This window comes from Lytechinus pictus, chromosome 1 (genome assembly GCF_037042905.1).
Source record: "Lytechinus pictus isolate F3 Inbred chromosome 1, Lp3.0, whole genome shotgun sequence".
In the NCBI taxonomy this organism is placed as follows: domain Eukaryota; kingdom Metazoa; phylum Echinodermata; class Echinoidea; order Temnopleuroida; family Toxopneustidae; genus Lytechinus; species Lytechinus pictus.
Window position 1 is genome coordinate 12,432,482 of NC_087245.1, and position 20,601 is coordinate 12,453,082.

Below are 20,601 nucleotides of genomic sequence, written 5' to 3' on the forward strand. Positions count from 1 at the left end.
TGCCCACAATTAATAATGTTTAAGGAAATCTGGTATATCATTGAATAATATTTATAAAATCCATGTTAAAGTTATGAAATACATTTACACTTTCCCCAATATTAATTTCAATTTTCAAACCACAGAAAAAAAGAAGGGATGAAATTGAAAATGGCACCTACTTCATATATCATGCTCTATATTCAAGTTCTCTTTAAAGTCAAGGACAACATTTTTATGCAGCTTAGTTTCTAGATGCTTTCAATTTTATCTAACAGATATGTAGTGAGAAAAGAAACAATGTTATCATTGCCAATTTTGAGAATATAAAGGTAGAGAGCTCTTTAAAGATAAACTCTGGCACTGGTAACAACAGAAAATAAAATCTTTGCAGAACTTAACAAAAACTTATACAGAATTATACAAAGTATAAATACATATCATCTGCCAAAAGAATCTTCAGGAAAATGTGTAATTATTGAGTATAGCGCAGAGTAAAGCGTGAAGACCAGAAAAAATAACTTAAAAATGCCAGTCTTTTTTAAAGTATGGTCCCACATGTTGTTCCTGTGTTAAATAGCTACACCAGGGATAGCACATGATAATGAAATGAATACAATTGCAAGCAAGCCTTAATTATTTTAATTAAAATTTGTCGTTCTAAATAAGCATTCTGGCATATGATAACACTTCAGGATTGCTTCTTACAATATCCTATTGAAATTAGATTTTTATACCAGAACTCAAGCTTTGAAACTTAGAAAACCATCTCTTCCTGAATGATTTAATATTTCTAAATGGTTGACTGATATCTTACATCTTTCTTAAGATCTTTGATCTGTGTTTTATACTGTTCTCTGAGTGATTCGGCCTGGTTCTTCCCATCCATCTTCTGATATTCAGCTAGATCAAGCTGGTGGGCATACTCTTCTTGGGTTTCTGAGATTAAATTTAAAAAAAAAAAAAAAAAATCCTCCAATAATGTAAGCATGGTATGAATTTTCAAGAAATATGATGAAAAAAAAACCCTCATTATTATTTCCACCTATTTTTATCTAATGAAGAGTTTAATCAATGTATGAAAATTGACATATCTGAGAATTAACACATTGATAATAGATGTATGACATGATATCACTTCTTTCATTTGCATATTGCCCACATTTTACAGATAAACGTTTTTAAAAAGTGATGCAATATCTTTCCATAGATTGAGTCTGATTCTGATGAAATTTTCAGTGTACGGCTTGTTTGACTATCCTCCAATTATTCAAATAATGGAATGAACTTAGCCTTCAGGATTCATTGCATACCTGAAAGTTTGGTTTTAAAATAATGATAGACCTTCAGAGGTGATAAAAACATTGTACCTTGAAATAAATAAAGCAACAAAAAACAAAATACAGCCTCACATAACACTGGAAATAATGCTGTTGTTTTCTCTTTAGCATCCTGTAGTAGCTTCATTTTTTGGTATAGAGAACAAGGAATTAGACAAAAAGCCAAAACAAATAAGTACTTACGCAGAGTTTCCCGCAATTCAGACTCCAAATTATCAACAACCGTTTCCAACTTCATTACAGTATCCTGCAATACAATCATATTTGAAAGAAGAAGTCATATGAAAGAAATTACTGGAACAGCTCCTAATTTCTTTTATGGCCTTAATGACCTTAATATCTCCTGTCTTTAGTTTTGCTATATTCAATCCCATTCATTGTCATGATTTATGTCATGATTGATCAATGGATCGATCCATCCATCCATCTATCTATTAATTTCTACCTGTAATTAATTTGATTTAATTAATCCATTCATTTTATGCAACTAATATACATACCTCTACCTCTTAGCATTCATTTTTTCTGTCCATGATATCATTTTCTTCTAATAAGATCTTACCGCTTCATTTTTATACTTCATTTCTAGGTCTTCGACCATCTTCTTGTGATGATCTTCCAGATTGACAATGGCTCCTTCAAGTCCCTTACACTTGGCAATAGCAGCAACTATGATTAATACGAAACAAACACTTGAAAAGTGAACATTAACAAATCAACGCCTGACCTTGTAGAATGCGTCTTGCGTGTCATGTGATACACCTTAAATAGTTACACATAAACTAGGCCCATTTACAGATCAAGATATCATATGTAACCCTCTCTATAAATTTGCTCCTTTGTAAGAGGCTAGCAGGAATTGTATTTAATAACAAGAACCGTTTAGAACCAATCAACTGCTCAGATTATTTACATAAAACATGAATAACGATAATAAGGAACATTTATCATTCACTATACAAAATTAATATTTCTATGTGCTGCATATTATTATACCAGGCTATAATAGCAGAGTTACCCTGATCAGGTGCTTCAACATTCAAGAAATGCATTCCTCCTGGTTACCCATAAACTACATCTGAGCGGAAAATGGTAAATTCTGCAAGGGGTACCAGAAGAAATAATAATAATAATAATATGTCCATTTATAGAGTGCAGTTACTATGTGTACTCAACTGCCCTTTGACACTTGGTATCATATTATTACCCCGGTTGTAGCTAAGCCGCCATATTAATAGGCAGTAAAGCATTCAAGGAATAAATCCTATCAGGTAGCCATTCACCTCCCCTGGGTTGAGTGCAGCACAATGTGGATACATTTCTTGCCGAAGGAAATTACGCCATGGGATTCGAACCCACGACCCTCTGTTTCAAAGTCCAGAGACTAATCTACTGGACAACAATGTTCCACACTGGGCCACAACACTACAAAAAGAAATCAAAGACAGGAGCAATTGTTGCAGAGGACACCATAAGTCAAAAGCAACGAAATTCAGATCCTTACCTTTCTCTTTCTCTAGATTGTTGAACTGGGCTGCATATTTTGGGGAATCCTCGCTGATTTGTGATTCAAGCTTTGTCTTGAGAGAGGATATTTCCATCCTAGATTCGTTCAGCTTGTATTGGAGATCAACCTAAAGGCATAAAGAAAAATAAGTTGGATATTAATTTTCACAGCACTGGGAATACCACACATAAACCACTCTTTAATGAAGTACTTATTCACCAAGTGAAGACTATTTCAATAAAAATAGTCCAAACCTAGCATTTCATAGAAGTGCTGCATAAAATTCTGGTTACTTCTTGACCTCAGTTTAACTTAATGTGAGAATACCACCAATTACATACCATCTATTACATGTTTAATGTAAGTCAAAGTAGTGGAATTCAAGAATTCAAAGAAATTGGCCCCGACACAATTTATGTTGAGCTGGCTAAAGTGAGCCTAGTCTGCAGAATGGTCCCTAATTTGAATCTTAATATGATGTTATGTGACATGAGAGAAGCATAGCAAGACTCAAATGTATCTATCCTGGTCTATTGATATTGTGTTCTGACATTCCGGTGGCATGTTTATTCGCCAAGCTTAAAAGCAATATAACATGCATATTACATCCATCTTTAGTAAACAACAAAAAATTTGTAGTTCACGTTTGGACCATGCAACTGAAAGGAAACATACACTATTTCAAGTGATGATCAGAGAAGAAAGGTGATTTTCCAACAACAGACAATAACTGATGAATGACCTTCAAATGGTTTGGTCATCTGACCAAACAACATTCTCATCTAGCATGCAATATTTACTACTATACACCAAAGATGGGCACTATAATGGTTAAATTCCCACTTACCATCTTTTCATTGTTCTTCTTTATGATATTTTCCATCTGTTCCATTCTCTGGGTCTTCTTCTTCATCTCTACTTCAAGTTTTTCATTCAACCTTGAGACATGGTTGATCTTTACCTGATAGAGATAAACAGAACCAGTTCAATAGTTTTAAAACTTTTGCTTTTTACAGAGGCAGTTTGAACTTAAGCGAGAGTAGCCTAGGTCAAATTAATTGAGAGCTACAGAGTTTCTGAGCATTAAGGTATATTAGCACCCTATTAAATAGGTGACTTGCAAGGAAAGTTAAAAAAGGAATTTACAAGAGTTTAAGAATATCACCCCAAGCCTATTTTTGCCCTTTGTTTATTGTTCACTTTGATGAGGAGAATAATCTTTAATAGTTTCAATTCTTTTCTTGCTACCCACTAATGAAAAACAAGAGACCGAGTTCAATCATTGTTTTAATCATTACCAGAACAAGAATTATTTTAAGTAGATGATAATTTACCTCACATTCTAAGATTTGTTGACCAAGAAGGCTGTTTTCTTGATTTCTTCTCTCCATGGCTAACATCATGAAGTTGAACTTCTTTACAGAATTTCTCATGGCTGTGGAGAGTAATGATTGAACAAAGAAAATTTAAATTTGAAAGAATTAATTGCTATTTGAGCACTGCACCATCTGAATGGAACATAAGAATTTAAATATGGTATTAACATGTGGACTGTTCTAATAAACCTATTTAGATGAGGAGATATAAACAAAACATATAACTGAAGGTGATTAACACACCCTGTCCTCTCACAATGGCCTTATTGGAGGAACATATGCTGTTACTTTGGCAACAGATTTTTAAAATGCATGTTCTGCGAGACTGCATGTGCCAAGTTGCACAAGCACTGGGTGATGACTGAGGAAGTAGTTCGCTCCATAAGATTTTCCCAAATCATTGCCATAACTTGTCATTCAATAAGTAGAAGTTATATTTGATCCACCATTTTTCTCAGAGCACTCAGCATTAGGAATATTTTGTTTCTACAGAGATGCGATACCTGTACGATCATTGTTTGTCCTTGCCATCCTACAAGCCGCATCCAGAGAACCCTCCACGTCCTTAGCAGCACTCTTCCAATTTTCTATTTCTTTGAGAGTTTGCTCATCTGGAAGGAAAAATATTGTGTAAATATAGATTTATAGAATGAAGTGAGATAGGCATGCATGATGGTAGCAGCGGTCTGGCACGTTCCCTGGGTACTACTTTGAGGGAGCAATGAAAAATATCTATTAAAGAACCGTTAAAAACTTGAAATCCAGATTATATCATAAAGGGAAGGAGTAACCGACATCAGAAGTTGGGAGCTCTGTTTAAGCAGTTGCTGCAGATGCAAAATGGATCATAGAGTGGGGATAAAAGTTAAAGAAAGATAAAATTAAAAAAGTAGAGAGAATATAGATAAAAGTCAAACAGGATACTAACCCGAGATAATATGTTGAGTCCGTTTTACTTTTGGTTTCAGAAGAGCAAGTTTATCAATTGGTTGACTAACATGATGACTGCTGGCTTCACTCTCATCATCACTTACTCTGTGAGAAAGGAAAAAACCAAGAAATGTACAACATATTAAAGGATCTGAAAAACAATTTAATACAACAGTGGAATAATGTCATCAAATGATTATCCATCGGCTGTTTTATAAGCACAATTAGCTAAATTTGAAACATGAGCTCTACATGTATATATTCATTTTTTGCATTTGAATGGGAAGTTTATCATTTGTCTAAAAAGAGTTATATGAAATTCAGTCCCACTTTGTTATATCAAGGAAAATTTGAAGCATCTTATGTGGCACAAAGATATGATCAAATGGTCATGAAGTCACTTTACAAACAGTTCTTTGAAACAGCTCTCAAGTGAAGGCAAGTGAACATCACGAAAGAGCATGCCAATTTGAAGTCACTTCCTCTTCTAAAGAAATATACATTCATCCATATTATGAGAACACAAAGGGAAAATATTTATACATGTATGCTCTTTGTGCAAGTATGTCTTCAGTCAGTGGCGGAACGTGACCCGGAGGAGACAAAGCATTGGAGGGGCACTGTATTGTTTGTGAACTATGCTGTGCCCCTCCAATGCTTTGTCTCCTCCGGGTCACGGTCTGCCACTGTCTTCAGTAGTGGCTGCTTAATACCAATGTTGCTTGATTTTTATTCAATCATGACAGGAGCCTATTCTTCCACTTTGACTTGAAAACCTATAGCACAATTTAAAAAGCTAGATGCAAAGGTTAAAAATTATAAACTTACTCCTGTGTGTGGTCCCGCATCATCTCATTTAAAAGCTCAAATATTTCTTTCCCAAGTCTCCTCAGTTTGTCATTATGACGTTTCTTGTATCTTGTTCCATCTGCCCATGTCTGACTATAAATATTCGGAAAAGAAAATTACAAGAGTAACTCTCAAAATATCAATTTTTTAAATGCAATTTAAAAAATGCAGCTAGATGACTTGATAACATTCAATTTGGGATGTATAAAACATAAGCAATGTACAGTCATATCATATGGTTTATGACAGTTATTTGAAGATTACACTGATAAAGTATGTCATTCAGACTTGTATTTATAAGTAAAAGTTGAATATCAGAATATTAATAAATACCATACCAATTTATCAAATATAGGGGTCACAAATAAGATTGGATCTTCATGTAAAACTTAAGTACTTGGTTCATGCTCCCCCTTCTCCCTTCATTTTCCTAAAAGTTAAAAATTGCCCAACATTTCACCAGATATTCAGACAACTTACCTACAATCCTGATTTAGTTGAATCATGTCGTTCTCTCTATCTTTTAAAGTTTCTTCTGTGACCAAATTGTTTTCCTATAGGTTTGATAATGATCAATAGTGTGAACATTTCAATCTCTTACTTTTATTTGCAAATAGGAGAATAATCTCATAGTCTCTTTTCTTCAAAAATATGTCCAGGCATTTCCATGACCATCAAAATAATGAATTATGATAAAAACAATTACTTAAAACAAATACACTTGTAATCAACAAATATTTCACAAAGAAAGTAAAATGGAGGGGTAAAATTAGAGGTACAATGTGATTAGAAAAACAAATATTTACAGCATGAAAATAAAATAAAAATTTTAAAGTTTACACAGCCTTTGATATTTGAATTTATAATAATAAACATCAAATATCTACTTCACCGCAGAGTAAGAGATTACCGGTGTACTGTTTTTTAAATTCAATATCCTTTCTGTAGTCATGTCATATTTTCCTTTCCCCACCTGTGTTAAATGAATACCTGGTAGTAGTATATGCAAATGTCAATGTGATAAAATATTGGCATGTGTGTGTTGATTAAATACATGTAGCATGTGGCTGGTATGCCCTTAGGGGAGTATAAACAAAGATGGTGCACTTTGTATGCAGAAAAGTGGATCTCATGACCAGGGTAATGAGAAGTTATTTACTAAAAGCGCTTAGAAACCCACTTCTAAGCACTATAAAAGTCTATATTATGATTACACAATAGGAGTACTAAGCAGCATTGCAATTCACTTACCAATGTAGTTTGAACATCAAAAAGCCAATCGTTTACTTCTTCCATGTTCTGAAACAAAAAAAATATGTATATAAATATACAAAACAATTATTTACTTTTCTCTCTTTTTTTTTTTTTTTGGGGGGGGCTGCATAATTACTAATCATAAGCCTATCAAGAGCAAACTTTACCTCATTCAGTTGGCAAATGCACAACTAAACCAAGTGATGTTCATTTATGGATATCCAAACAGAAGCAATCTTTACAATGCATTTTTCATTATTTCTTTCAAAAAGAAAATATATTTGACTCATTATTTAACTACAATCAATCTAGACTGCACTTTTATAGAATTCCATGTTTTACCTTCATTTTTAAAAATTCAAACAAAACAAAATCATGTAATACTAGTAGCATTTTTCCCCATCTAATTACAAAATTCTTCTCCACTCATTTCATGGCAGAATTAAAATAATACGTATTTTTTGAATGAATTAAAAATATGAACTCTGTGTTAAGCTCTTCTACGTTAGCCTTGGATGAACTTGATGAGAAAAGAACACCATAAAGCAGGTTTGAAACAATTTTTCAAAGTCCTTCTTTCAAGATCCTAAGACCTATGTGTACAAAGCCAACCTCTTTCACCTTTAAAACTTGTGAACCAACTTACCCTTTCGCATGTAATGCATTTCTGTCCAAACTCATGAATTGTATCCAGAATTCTCTGCTTATTCAGCTTCTAAAAAACATACAAGAAAACAAGAACTGGTAAAGAAATATATATCACAAAGTATGATATAGAAAGTAATAACTCATTTACTACCAAAATTCGAAATGGTGCAAAGATCTCCGGGGGGGGGCCACTTACATTGACGAGTGAATACCATGCCCGACCAAAAAAACACGTAAAAAGGGTGTCTTTTTCAAGATAGGGCACGTTACGTACGTAACGTAATAAGGGTGTCAAAAACACTAAAATAATGGAAAAAAGGGTATCTATTTTCACTAGGAAATCTACGTGTTTAGGGTAAAATATGCGAGGGTATAAAAAATTAAGACTAAAATGTTTTATAAAGAATATGCTATTTTCCCCAAGAGGCAACACTACGTGTTTAGAGTACGATTTGCGCAAGGTGTAGGAGGTGGGGCTGTACTAATCCCAATCATGATGTAGGTAAAAGGTAAAACCAACGTCCGTGACATAACAATTGAAATATCGCTGTACTTGTTTAGGGGTTCAATTCAGAGAATACTTGCCAATAGTATCGTTTTGTTTCCAATACTTGTTAAGGGTGGGGTTTCACACGCCAATACTTGTTAAGGGGTGCATTTTCAAAATGAGCATGATCGGTTAAGGGTTAGCATTGAGGTGAATTTTTTTTTTAGATATTTCTATCAAAATTGCTTTTAAGATAATCTTTGATATCTCAGGTTTCAAAGAACTCAGTTTCATGAAGATTGATAAATCCGAAAGTACTGGAATAGACCATTTTATTCGTAGGGGTGCTATTACCTCTCATCACGGATGGACATTTTTACTCAAATTAAATTCTCTCTAGTTTTATTGTTTTTAAAGTTATTCTAATTTGGTTTGGATGTTCTTGCATTCTGAACATTAATCTATTATCAAACATAAATTAGTAGAAAAAAAATATTGGGAAGTAATTTTTTTTGGTAGGTGTGAACATTTCCATTTTGAAATTTCCGTCCGTGATGAAAAAAAATATAAAAAGTTTTTTTATTTTTTATCAGAATAGAAATAAAAAATAAAAAGGTGTAGAGGTATCTCACTAAACACTGTACATCATTTAATTTGAACATAGCTGAAATCCATACATTTTATCCATATCATAAACTCAATCAAAAATGATCACGGACGGACATTAATTTCATCACGGACGGACAATGTAAATTCACTCAAATTCAATTCACTCTAGTTTTATTGTTTTCAAAGCTACTCCAATTTGGTTTGGATTTTCTTGTACTCTAAACATTAATCTATCATCAAACATAAATTAGTAGACAAAATATGGGAAGTAAATTTTTCTGGTAGATGTTAACATTCCATTTTGAAATTTCCATCCGTGATGAAATTAATGGCCGTCCGTGATCATTTTTATTGAGTTTATGATATGGATAATATGTATGGATTCAGCTTTTTATTCTTTATCAGAATAGAAACAAAAATAAAAGTGTGCAGAAGCATCTCACTAGACACTGTACATCATTTCATTTGAATATAGCTAAAATCCATACATTTTATCCATATCATAAATCAATCAAAATAATCGCAGACGGACATTAATTTCATCACGGACAGACAATGAGCAAATACTGAGCAGATTATGAATTTAATTTTAGTTCCAATTTGCAGTGAAAAATGGTACTGAGAATTATTCAGAACTCAAATGGATGGAAACCTACAACTCTTCACATTTTTTTGTGAAATCTTTCTTTGGCTGTTATTGGGGCTTAATTGTTGTCAGGAATTTTTTTTTAAACATAATTGGAATGCAGATAGAGTTGGAAGCTACATGTATACCAAAAAGCAGGAAATGAAATAGAGCAAGAATAAGTCAAAAGCTGTATATTTCATCAATTGAAGCTTGCAGAAAGTGATGGAAAAGAAGAAAATAGAATGCATATTCTGATAAGCAGGAAAAAAAAATCATTTTTTCCATGTGCAAACCTATGGATTCACAATGCTTCTAACAGAACATGACATCACGTCCTTGAGGCTTGTGAAAAGTACAAGAATTCCTTTTTTTAAAGTCCATTTTGGAGCTAATTTTGAGCAAATTGCTGATCTGGTAATCTGAAAATGCATACAATTCATAAAAAAAATTTGCACTGCAGTGTTTATAAGTTTAATTGGTATCTGATTTCAATTTTGGATTTGGTCAGTGCCTAAATACATGAGGGCTGTTGATATGAAGGTGTGTCTCCACTTTAATATGGACAAAAGATGAATTTGAAGAGAGCCTGGACAAGTGTTGTGGTCATACTTGATCCACCAAACAAGCATAATGATCAGCAACCTGTGAATCTTTTGGATTTACTTAATGGACATTAAAAAAAAATATGTGCTCTTCGAAAATTAATGCCTAAAAATGTATGAACATTTATCATCATGATAAGTATCAACATGATCATTGATCCACTGGATGTTGATTTGGTACCAACTAAAGTATTCTCTAAATTGAAAAGAAGACAATGTGCATTAGGATATTTGATTTTGAAAAGAACTGTCTTTAAAAGCAATCATATGGCTAGATTATATTATCCGAAAGTACTGGAATAGACCATTTTATTCGTAGGGGTGCTATTACCTCTCATCACGGATGGACATTTTTACTCAAATTAAATTCTCTCTAGTTTTATTGTTTTTAAAGTTATTCTAATTTGGTTTGGATGTTCTTGCATTCTGAACATTAATCTATTATCAAACATAAATTAGTAGAAAAAAAATATTGGGAAGTAATTTTTTTTGGTAGGTGTGAACATTTCCATTTTGAAATTTCCGTCCGTGATGAAAAAAAATATAAAAAGTTTTTTTATTTTTTATCAGAATAGAAATAAAAAATAAAAAGGTGTAGAGGTATCTCACTAAACACTGTACATCATTTAATTTGAACATAGCTGAAATCCATACATTTTATCCATATCATAAACTCAATCAAAAATGATCACGGACGGACATTAATTTCATCACGGACGGACAATGTAAATTCACTCAAATTCAATTCACTCTAGTTTTATTGTTTTCAAAGCTACTCCAATTTGGTTTGGATTTTCTTGTACTCTAAACATTAATCTATCATCAAACATAAATTAGTAGACAAAATATGGGAAGTAAATTTTTCTGGTAGATGTTAACATTCCATTTTGAAATTTCCATCCGTGATGAAATTAATGGCCGTCCGTGATCATTTTTATTGAGTTTATGATATGGATAATATGTATGGATTCAGCTTTTTATTCTTTATCAGAATAGAAACAAAAATAAAAGTGTGCAGAAGCATCTCACTAGACACTGTACATCATTTCATTTGAATATAGCTAAAATCCATACATTTTATCCACATTATAAATCAATCAAAATAATCGCAGACGGACATTAATTTCATCACGGACAGACAATGAGCAAATACTGAGCAGATTATGAATTTAATTTTAGTTCCAATTTGCAGTGAAAAATGGTACTGAGAATTATTCAGAACTCAAATGGATGGAAACCTACAACTCTTCACATTTTTTTGTGAAATCTTTCTTTGGCTGTTATTGGGGCTTAATTGTTGTCAGGAATTTTTTTTTAAACATAATTGGAATGCAGATAGAGTTGGAAGCTACATGTATACCAAAAAGCAGGAAATGAAATAGAGCAAGAATAAGTCAAAAGCTGTATATTTCATCAATTGAAGCTTGCAGAAAGTGATGGAAAAGAAGAAAATAGAATGCATATTCTGATAAGCAGGAAAAAAAAATCATTTTTTCCATGTGCAAACCTATGGATTCACAATGCTTCTAACAGAACATGACATCACGTCCTTGAGGCTTGTGAAAAGTACAAGAATTCCTTTTTTTAAAGTCCATTTTGGAGCTAATTTTGAGCAAATTGCTGATCTGGTAATCTGAAAATGCATACAATTCATAAAAAAAATTTGCACTGCAGTGTTTATAAGTTTAATTGGTATCTGATTTCAATTTTGGATTTGGTCAGTGCCTAAATACATGAGGGCTGTTGATATGAAGGTGTGTCTCCACTTTAATATGGACAAAAGATGAATTTGAAGAGAGCCTGGACAAGTGTTGTGGTCATACTTGATCCACCAAACAAGCATAATGATCAGCAACCTGTGAATCTTTTGGATTTACTTAATGGACATTAAAAAAAAATATGTGCTCTTCGAAAATTAATGCCTAAAAATGTATGAACATTTATCATCATGATAAGTATCAACATGATCATTGATCCACTGGATGTTGATTTGGTACCAACTAAAGTATTCTCTAAATTGAAAAGAAGACAATGTGCATTAGGATATTTGATTTTGAAAAGAACTGTCTTTAAAAGCAATCATATGGCTAGATTATTTTGTGTGTCTAGCATAGAAATCATGTTGCTACAACTTAAATCAAGTTGTAGCAACTTGATTGTGCAACTAATATTGTTTAATCATATAAAAAAATGTACAAATCATCAATACATTAGCATTTGTTCCCCCAAACAAGTAATAAGAACTTCTTACAAGGTACTTCCAATGTATTTTATTTGTGTCCGTCCGTGATGTCCGTCCGAGATGGAAAATATTTGCAATTCTCTCAGAAGTTTGAAATTGGTTAAGAATTCAATATGCTGAACATAGAAGCTAACATACCCGAGTGTAAGTTGCATTAACAATTATTGGTCAATGTTAAGCTATTTAGATAGAAACAATAAAAATGTTCAAAAATTCTGAAAACCACATTTCTATCATGTCCGTCCGTGATATGGCACATTTAGTGGCTACCTATGTTTGTAGGTAACCATGGCAACAAACTTTTTTCATCATTCAGCATACTTTGTCCTACCCTTCACTATAAAACACAAAGGAACCATGTTCATCTTATTCCTAATTTGTTACAAGCCTTCAAAGTTTTCAAAATCTATCAAATGTCCGTCCGTGATGAACCGATCACGCTCAAATATGGAAAATACGTGTTTAGGGTGCTTTACGAGACACCATGGTCGCGCATGGTATCCACTCATCAATGGAAGTGCCCCCCCCCCCCCCCCCCCCCCCGGAAAGATCTACAAGACATAAGAAAGCATCATCAAAATCAAATGACAAAATATTGGATTTAAAATCATGCTTTTACGGATTTTCTCAAATGATCAACATCATGATCTATGCACAAATATATTAAACAAAACAAACCATATTGTTTGACATAAATGAAATACCGGTATTGGACCTTACTTCCTGTTTCATTTTAGTTGTGAGAAATCCAGGTGGCCTCCTCTTTCTCAACTCCTCCTCATAAATCTATGATAAAATGAAAATATATCAAGTAAAAGTGTTATAGAATCTTCCAAATATAGAGAGCAATGGGGATTGTGATTTCATTTCAGAAAAAATTGTTCCATTGAAATTTTCACCTCACCTTCCATTCTTTAAAACTAATAATAAATTATACAGTCAGACAGTAAAATTTATGCAGCACGTGTGTAGTGAGAAAATGACTCAGCTACAGTAACATTTTGTAAAGAGACAATTGAATTTGTAAAATGTGACACAGGTTTGCTAGATATAATTTGGTGTTGAAAGCAATATTTTTCAAACCCACCTCTTCCTCTGTTAGTTCAAGTTTCCCACTAACTCCAAAGTGTTTTAAAGCCTGTGAGAAATATAAAAGTATATTATTATATCAAATAAATACAAATCCATAAAATATACAATCTGAAAAAAGGAAAGGCTATTATTTCAGTTTGAGTTTACACTAAGCTGTAAACCTAAACTAGTACAAATATATAGTTTTTAATGGCTGTACAATTGAAAAAAAAAATCATAAAGCAAGGATTTTTTTTGACAGCATACATTCATATTCAATCTTTATCTTGCCTAAAAAAGGTAAATGAAAAAAAGTACTTCAAGTGAATAGCCCAAACAGTAAAAACTAACACACAAACAAAACCACCTACATACTGCACACTTTAGGCTTCTCAGTAGCTAGAATCAATTCAGGGATTTGAAAATAAAAGCACATTATGCCACTATCAGTTTATCAAATACTCACCTAACAACTTAACTGTCATAGCATACCAAGGAATACTTCCCAAACAGTTAAGATTCCTTGATGCACATGGTATAATGGGACTACAAGACCATTGCCTTAAAAATGGGTAAAATCACTTGCTTTTAATACCAGTAGCTACATAAAGTACATGAAATCCCTAAAAAACAGCTTAACTGAACTTGAAGAAAGAAAAAAAAACAGAATTCTTCTTATTGTTTGATTCAGACAAACTACCTTGTTCAAAGGATATAATTCTCCTTTAATGTTACCATCCGAGCTCTCTTTCTCAAAAAGAAAGCATTAACCAGATTGTGTCTGGCTAACTAACCTGCATCCTCCTCACTTAAGGCATTCTAGATAAGCAACTGATATTTTAATTGGTGTTTTTTGTGGGGTGAGGGTAAGTTATTTCTGGCCTTTATTTTTCTTCCTTTTATCACTGCTTTTATCTAAGCCTTTAAGGAGGGGACTATTCTTAAAAAAATTCCATGCAGGAAAGCACACTGTAGAAGCTACACAAAAGCACATTGCGAATTTGTTTGGTGTGAAAGTTGGTCCAAATATATATTTATGGCTCACCGCTTGCACTCTGCTATGAATAGCTGTAAGTTGAATGATGATCTCTCTCTCTACTCTGAACTGTTTGTTGAATTGTAAGAGTTCAAACACCTCATTAACATGATGAGCAGACTCCATGCGTCCATCAGCCTCTGTCAACGGCAGGAGTTTCACTTTACCCCAATTCTTTGCCATGATAGCTGTAATTTTCCTAGATCCTGTGTGTTTGTAGAAAAAAGGAAATTAAAAATGAATCATATAAAATTTTACTGTTATTTTTGTTATTTAATCATTTGGCAAGAGTTCTACATACCCCACTGATATTGGAATGGCTTATTGATATTATAGTTACTATCTATATCAAGAATAGGATTCATACAAAATATGACTTCATTCCGTCAAATTACGAAGCAGGATCTCATACATGTACATGCATTTCTTAGAGACATCCGTTTATTACGTTTAAAAAAAATGAATCCACCTATAGTCCCATGGATATACTACTTGAAATATTGGGTATCTGATCATTTTGAGACCTCTTCCTTCAGTGAATTCATGCTAGTGTAATGTAGTGTGTAGTACATCAATCTACAATTTAATTAATCAGGCAAGTTGGTACAGGTTTGACCTCTTCAAATAGTTAATGAAAAATAAAAAGAAATAGAGTGGGAAAAAAAGTGATTCAGAGCACTAAGAATATTTTGCACAGAGAGATAGGAAGTGCTTTTATTGAAATTTTGCAAAGCAAGGCCTCCTGTTTGCTAAACTTTCTTTAATATTACACCTGTACTAAAATCAAAGGGGACATTATTTAATTTTGCAGGTTTTCACATGAATATCAACATGAAATAGGTCAAACTTGTTTACATTTTGTTTGGAGAAAGCGACACCACCTTTCGGCTTTGCACAGGCAATATTTCTTAGTGCGTAAACTTTGACTTACATGACAAAGGGGTACCTAAGGAACTCTTTCCCAGTTTTCTACTAGTATACCTCAAGCAGAAAAGCAATGCTGTGGAAGCAATTTTTTTACCCACAAAAAAAAAGGAGAAAAAAAATACTTGGATAAAGATCATAACATAATATAAAATACTTTACAGTATCCATACCTTCACTTGATTTTCTAGTACTTTGCCATATGTTCCCACAGTACACTCTATATATTTAATAACTGAAATGTTCTGTTACACCTACATTAATTTGATTACCATTCCACATTCCTTATAGAGGCATATGTAAGAAGCCATTTATTGAATATATTTCTATATGTATCTTGATCATCTGACTCTCTTATTATTCTATATATTTTCCAAATACTATACTGGAATTTCCTGTTAAACCTGCATAAACTTTAGATGGCATTATTCCCTTTCAAACTCAAAATTCAACTGATTGATATACCACTCTTTTTAATTCATTTTGAAATATTTAATGTATTGGCTTAATTAAATTTGCTTCCTTTCTTTTCTGTTTTTAATTTGATACCCATGCAATATTGTTGGCATTACCCACTCATCCTACGAACGAGGTTATAATATAACCTCGTTCTCGGCAGTATACCGTGCAATTGTGAAAATATACATTGCTCATTTTTCCCCCATCCGTCATTCAAAGTATCACAAACTCATGCAATTTCATAAATGTGATACTTAGCCTAACATCTTTTCATAAGAAGATCATTCTTACTGACCTTAAAACATAAAAAAATGAATAAAAACTCACCAAAATTTATGCATGATGGCGATTGATCCTCTCGGTTGCTGCTATGGTGTTCAACAGTGACAAATCGAAAAAGAAAAAAAATCTCACGAAACCAGAGAGGTTTATCCACCCGTTTGGACGAAACACTGCTCGTGATGCAATCTGGTTAGGAAGTCTCGACAGCCTCTATCAAGACAAATTGGCAATCTTGTTTCGTCTCGATAAACATATTTAAAGAATGAAAAAGTGTAAATAACATTATTTCCTGAGGATATATAAATTAATCATCATAGGTCCTTTCACCATACAATATATAGTTTATTAAAGAAGGAAGTACGCTGATTGTGCTATAACTATCCATTCGGGACAAGTCCCCCTCTCGCCCTCCCCCCCCCCCCCCCCCCGCTTCCGCCGCCTGTGACAAAAATATAATTCTGATGTACAAAAATAGTGAAAAAAATATTGAATGTCAGGTGATCAAAAGACTACCTTCGCAGGAACAGGCTTCACCGGAAACGGGTATTGGTCAGAAGCATGAATAATCCAGCTCTGTGGTCGCGCTCCCATTAGCTTTCATTTATTCAGCACAAGAGGGCGTTACGGCACTCTACATAGGATTCTATGGACAGACGAGGATAATGAAGAATTTCCTGATAATTTTACACAGTTTCGAAATCAATCATAAAAGGATAATATTTTGGTTCTTGACAATCATTGGTAAGTCCAACTCTTTTACTCTTTTCTTCATAAGATAAAAATTTGCCAAGAAGCAGGCCTTTACACCGTACAGTCCCACCCCCTACCTTTCGCTGTATGGCAAATGGTCTGGGATGAGGAGTGGCATTACCCCACGTATGTTCACGGCCTTAACTCAGCGGAGCGCGCCATTGAAAGGCCTTCTCGCCTAACAATATTGTTAGCGACGTTTGTTAGCATCACTTTGCTCACTCTCTTAAATGTCTGCGACATTAAAATCCTAAAAACAATAGAATCGTTGAATTTTAGTGAGGCTATGAATGTTTATCATTTACGTTGACTATCAGTGTACCAACATATACCAAATTTACAAGCAAGTGTGGGTAAGACTTCGAATTATCAGTCATTTCGATGCAATCCCAAAATATAACAGAAATTTGATATAGCATTGCAAAATCCTTATTTTCAAATCCCCTTAAATTTTAATTTTTTTCAAAAGTATCTTAGTACATTTCCTAGAATTTTTCATAACTGATAATGGTGGTGGATTATTGACTCCAGTTTTTTTTAGGAAATGGCAGGCATTTGAAATCAGGTAAATTTTTGTTATATTTTTAAAAGAAAATCGTTAGATTCGAACAACTTTAATAGTTCTCCAAAAGAAGGGTTATATTCTATTTTTTGTGTATAAATGATACATAACAATAAATTTTACGAGTATATCAATGCATGTTGGATAACCTTTTCCACAATGATTTTCGTAATTGAGAGAAAAATCAAGTTCATTCCTAGCAAGCGAGCCGCAGAATGATAAATTTAGCGTGCGCACACGGGCTGATCGCCGTGTCTGTGGGGACGGATATCTAGTCCCATACTGGTGTAAGGTGGTATTTTCCACGTACCTTTTCCCCTTGTAATGACCACTTCGCACTTTAGTGCTTAATTTTGACACTTAATCTGTGAAAGTAATGGTTTAACGATTTTGGAAAATGCTCGGAATATACCCGACACATAAATGATTTCATTTTTGAGAATTATTATTTCTTTCCTGAATTACCAAAAGGCGAATTTAGGTCAAGATTGCATATGTAACATACTCAATTGACTGTAGGGGAAGGCGGGGTAAGTTGAGCATAGGGGCAAGTTGAGCCACCACCCCCAGGCCAATAATGAATGAGTCAGACATTGTGGTGGTGTCATGCATTGATGACCCATTACATAACCCTTAATCCCACCACATTGTTTTCAACTTTGAAACAAAAAGTACTTTTTTAGAGGGAAAAATACAAATTTCAGCAAAAAAAGTAAAAAAGGTATGAAATAGATCAGTGCTTTTTACCCACACACGTCTTCAAATATGATAAAGAAATACGAATAATATTGTTAGTCCAGGTATGGATTCTCACTCTTGTCATAGTCTTTTACATGATGGATGCATGAGAAATGTGTGGATGTGGAAATAACGCATTAAGTTTGGACTGGGGTAATTTGTGCCAGCCAACATGGGGCAAGTTGAGCCATAGTAATTCTTATGGTAATGTATAATAAAAAAAACCTTAAAAAGCCATTGATATGCAGGCAGAAAGGATCAAATTCACATGACAGTTCTTTTACTTTTAGAGGATGTTAGTATTTATAGAGAATTAGCAAGTGAAAAGACTTTAAATAAAAAATTGACATGCTGGTTCTTCCCGCATACATTTTGTACATAGTTTTGTATGGCTCAATTTACCCCAGAAGGTGGCACAACTTACTCCACAGATGGGGCAAGTTGAGCCATTTGACATCGTCTTTTTCAAAGGTCACAATGACTTTCAGTGTGGAGGTAGAAAGTTATATATAGGTGAGAAATATTTCCCAAGAATCAAATTTAAAGGCAAGGTACTTAATACTACAATATTATTATTCATATCAATTCTAACATGCAAAATGAAAAAAGTGTCACAACTTACCCCGCCTTCCCCTATACATAGCGCATATCTATTACAATTATAGGCCTATATCTATATGTAATTATATAAATTGTCCTGATGTAAATATATGTTATAGAATCATATTGGATGCAAAAATCATGATGGGTGTCATGGTCTGAGTTTTCTTTGTGTATAACAAACAAAATACTGCATGATTCCAATTTTATTTGAACATGTCATTGTATGCAATGGCAAGTTCAATCAATCAGTTTATAATTTTCTTTTGTTTAGTCAGCATTTATTCTTCAATATGCAGAATTGGTTTACAAGCGGTTTTTATACCAAAGACCTCATTCCTGGCACTTCACAGTAAAAATGCTGTTTAAGATTTTATACAATGCTGTTTACTATATGAACCTTACAGTATTTGTTTAACCGTTTAAACAATCATGTTTAATTTATTGAAGATTAGATATTGAAAATTAAACTTTGCTGCTTAAGATTTAAACACTTGTTTAAACTGTTTTTTCTTACTGTGTTCGACTGAAGATGGATATCATACTTTATTAATCACGGTTATCCATTTTTAAAAACAATATTTACTGCAGCCAACGAGTTCCTGACACAATTCATTTCTTTGACTATAGACTACATTATGAATGTCCCCGGAACGGTCTTAAGATAACAAAGAAATACCTTTTTTTCGCAAATGAATATAGTTCACTACTTGTTGCTGTAAAATTACTTTGTCTTCCTTTCCTCTTAATTTAATATTTTAGTATTTCATTTAAATAACCTAAATGAAGGAGGATTCGGAACGATTATTGTATGATGATTATGGATGTGAAAGGGCCCCTCCCCCAAAAAAATAATAATGAATAAGAATGAATAAGTAAATAAATGAATAAATAAATAAATGAATAAATGAATAAATAAATTAATTAATTAATAAATAAATGAAATTAAATTGAATGAAAATAAAAGTCAGTAATCTTTAACAGGATACATGTAGTTGTTAAGCTTATTTCCAGCCGGTTCCTCAACACGTATAGAATTATAATTATAAAAGGTAAAATCTGTTTTCACTATGAAAATAAATAGGAATTACTATTAAAAATAACTAAGATCTTGAGATGGTGTGTACAAGAAATATATAAAAAAGAGAAAGAAGAAAGTTGAAGGTACATGTATAATGTTGTCTCAAGCGGATCGGGAGAAGGGGGTGTTCCTTTCCCCCTCTCTTTCCAATAAACCTGGTGAGTTATGTACATGTATATATATATCTCAATATTTATTCTATAACAAACTACTTAAAATCTCCATTTCATGACAGTTTATCAAAAATTTCGGCTTGCGATTTGCGCTCGCATTGATTGTTGAAAATATATTAACTCGTGCATCATAATTACAAAAGTGCTTAAAATGTCCAGTTTTCAAGCCATTAACAGATTTAGAGCTCTCATTAGGCTTATTAGATTAATAAATAAGATATTAATTTAATAATCACTATGTCCTTTTTTTCAGAATGGAATATTGACAAGTTCTATTTCGCGCTTAGGAAGATAGTCATCATTTTCACTTGATGACATAATGTTCTTAGGATGTCCCGGTCCTACAAGTATGTCAAAACTCAAAGGAATAATATTGAAACATATCAGCTTTTTTTAAACTGTGATCCATACCCACCTCACAATTTTCCTACAAGTGCTTGAAATAAAGAGCTTAAATTGTCCCTTTTTCAGATC

The 20,601-nt window shown here is 33.1% G+C and overlaps 1 pseudogene; it reads right to left on the bottom strand.

Moving 5' to 3' along the window:
* The window catches only part of LOC129257529 (uncharacterized), a 28,545-nt pseudogene extending 13,784 nt beyond the window's left edge, over positions 1-14,761 (bottom strand).
* Between the last annotated feature and the right edge of the window lie 5,840 nt (positions 14,762-20,601).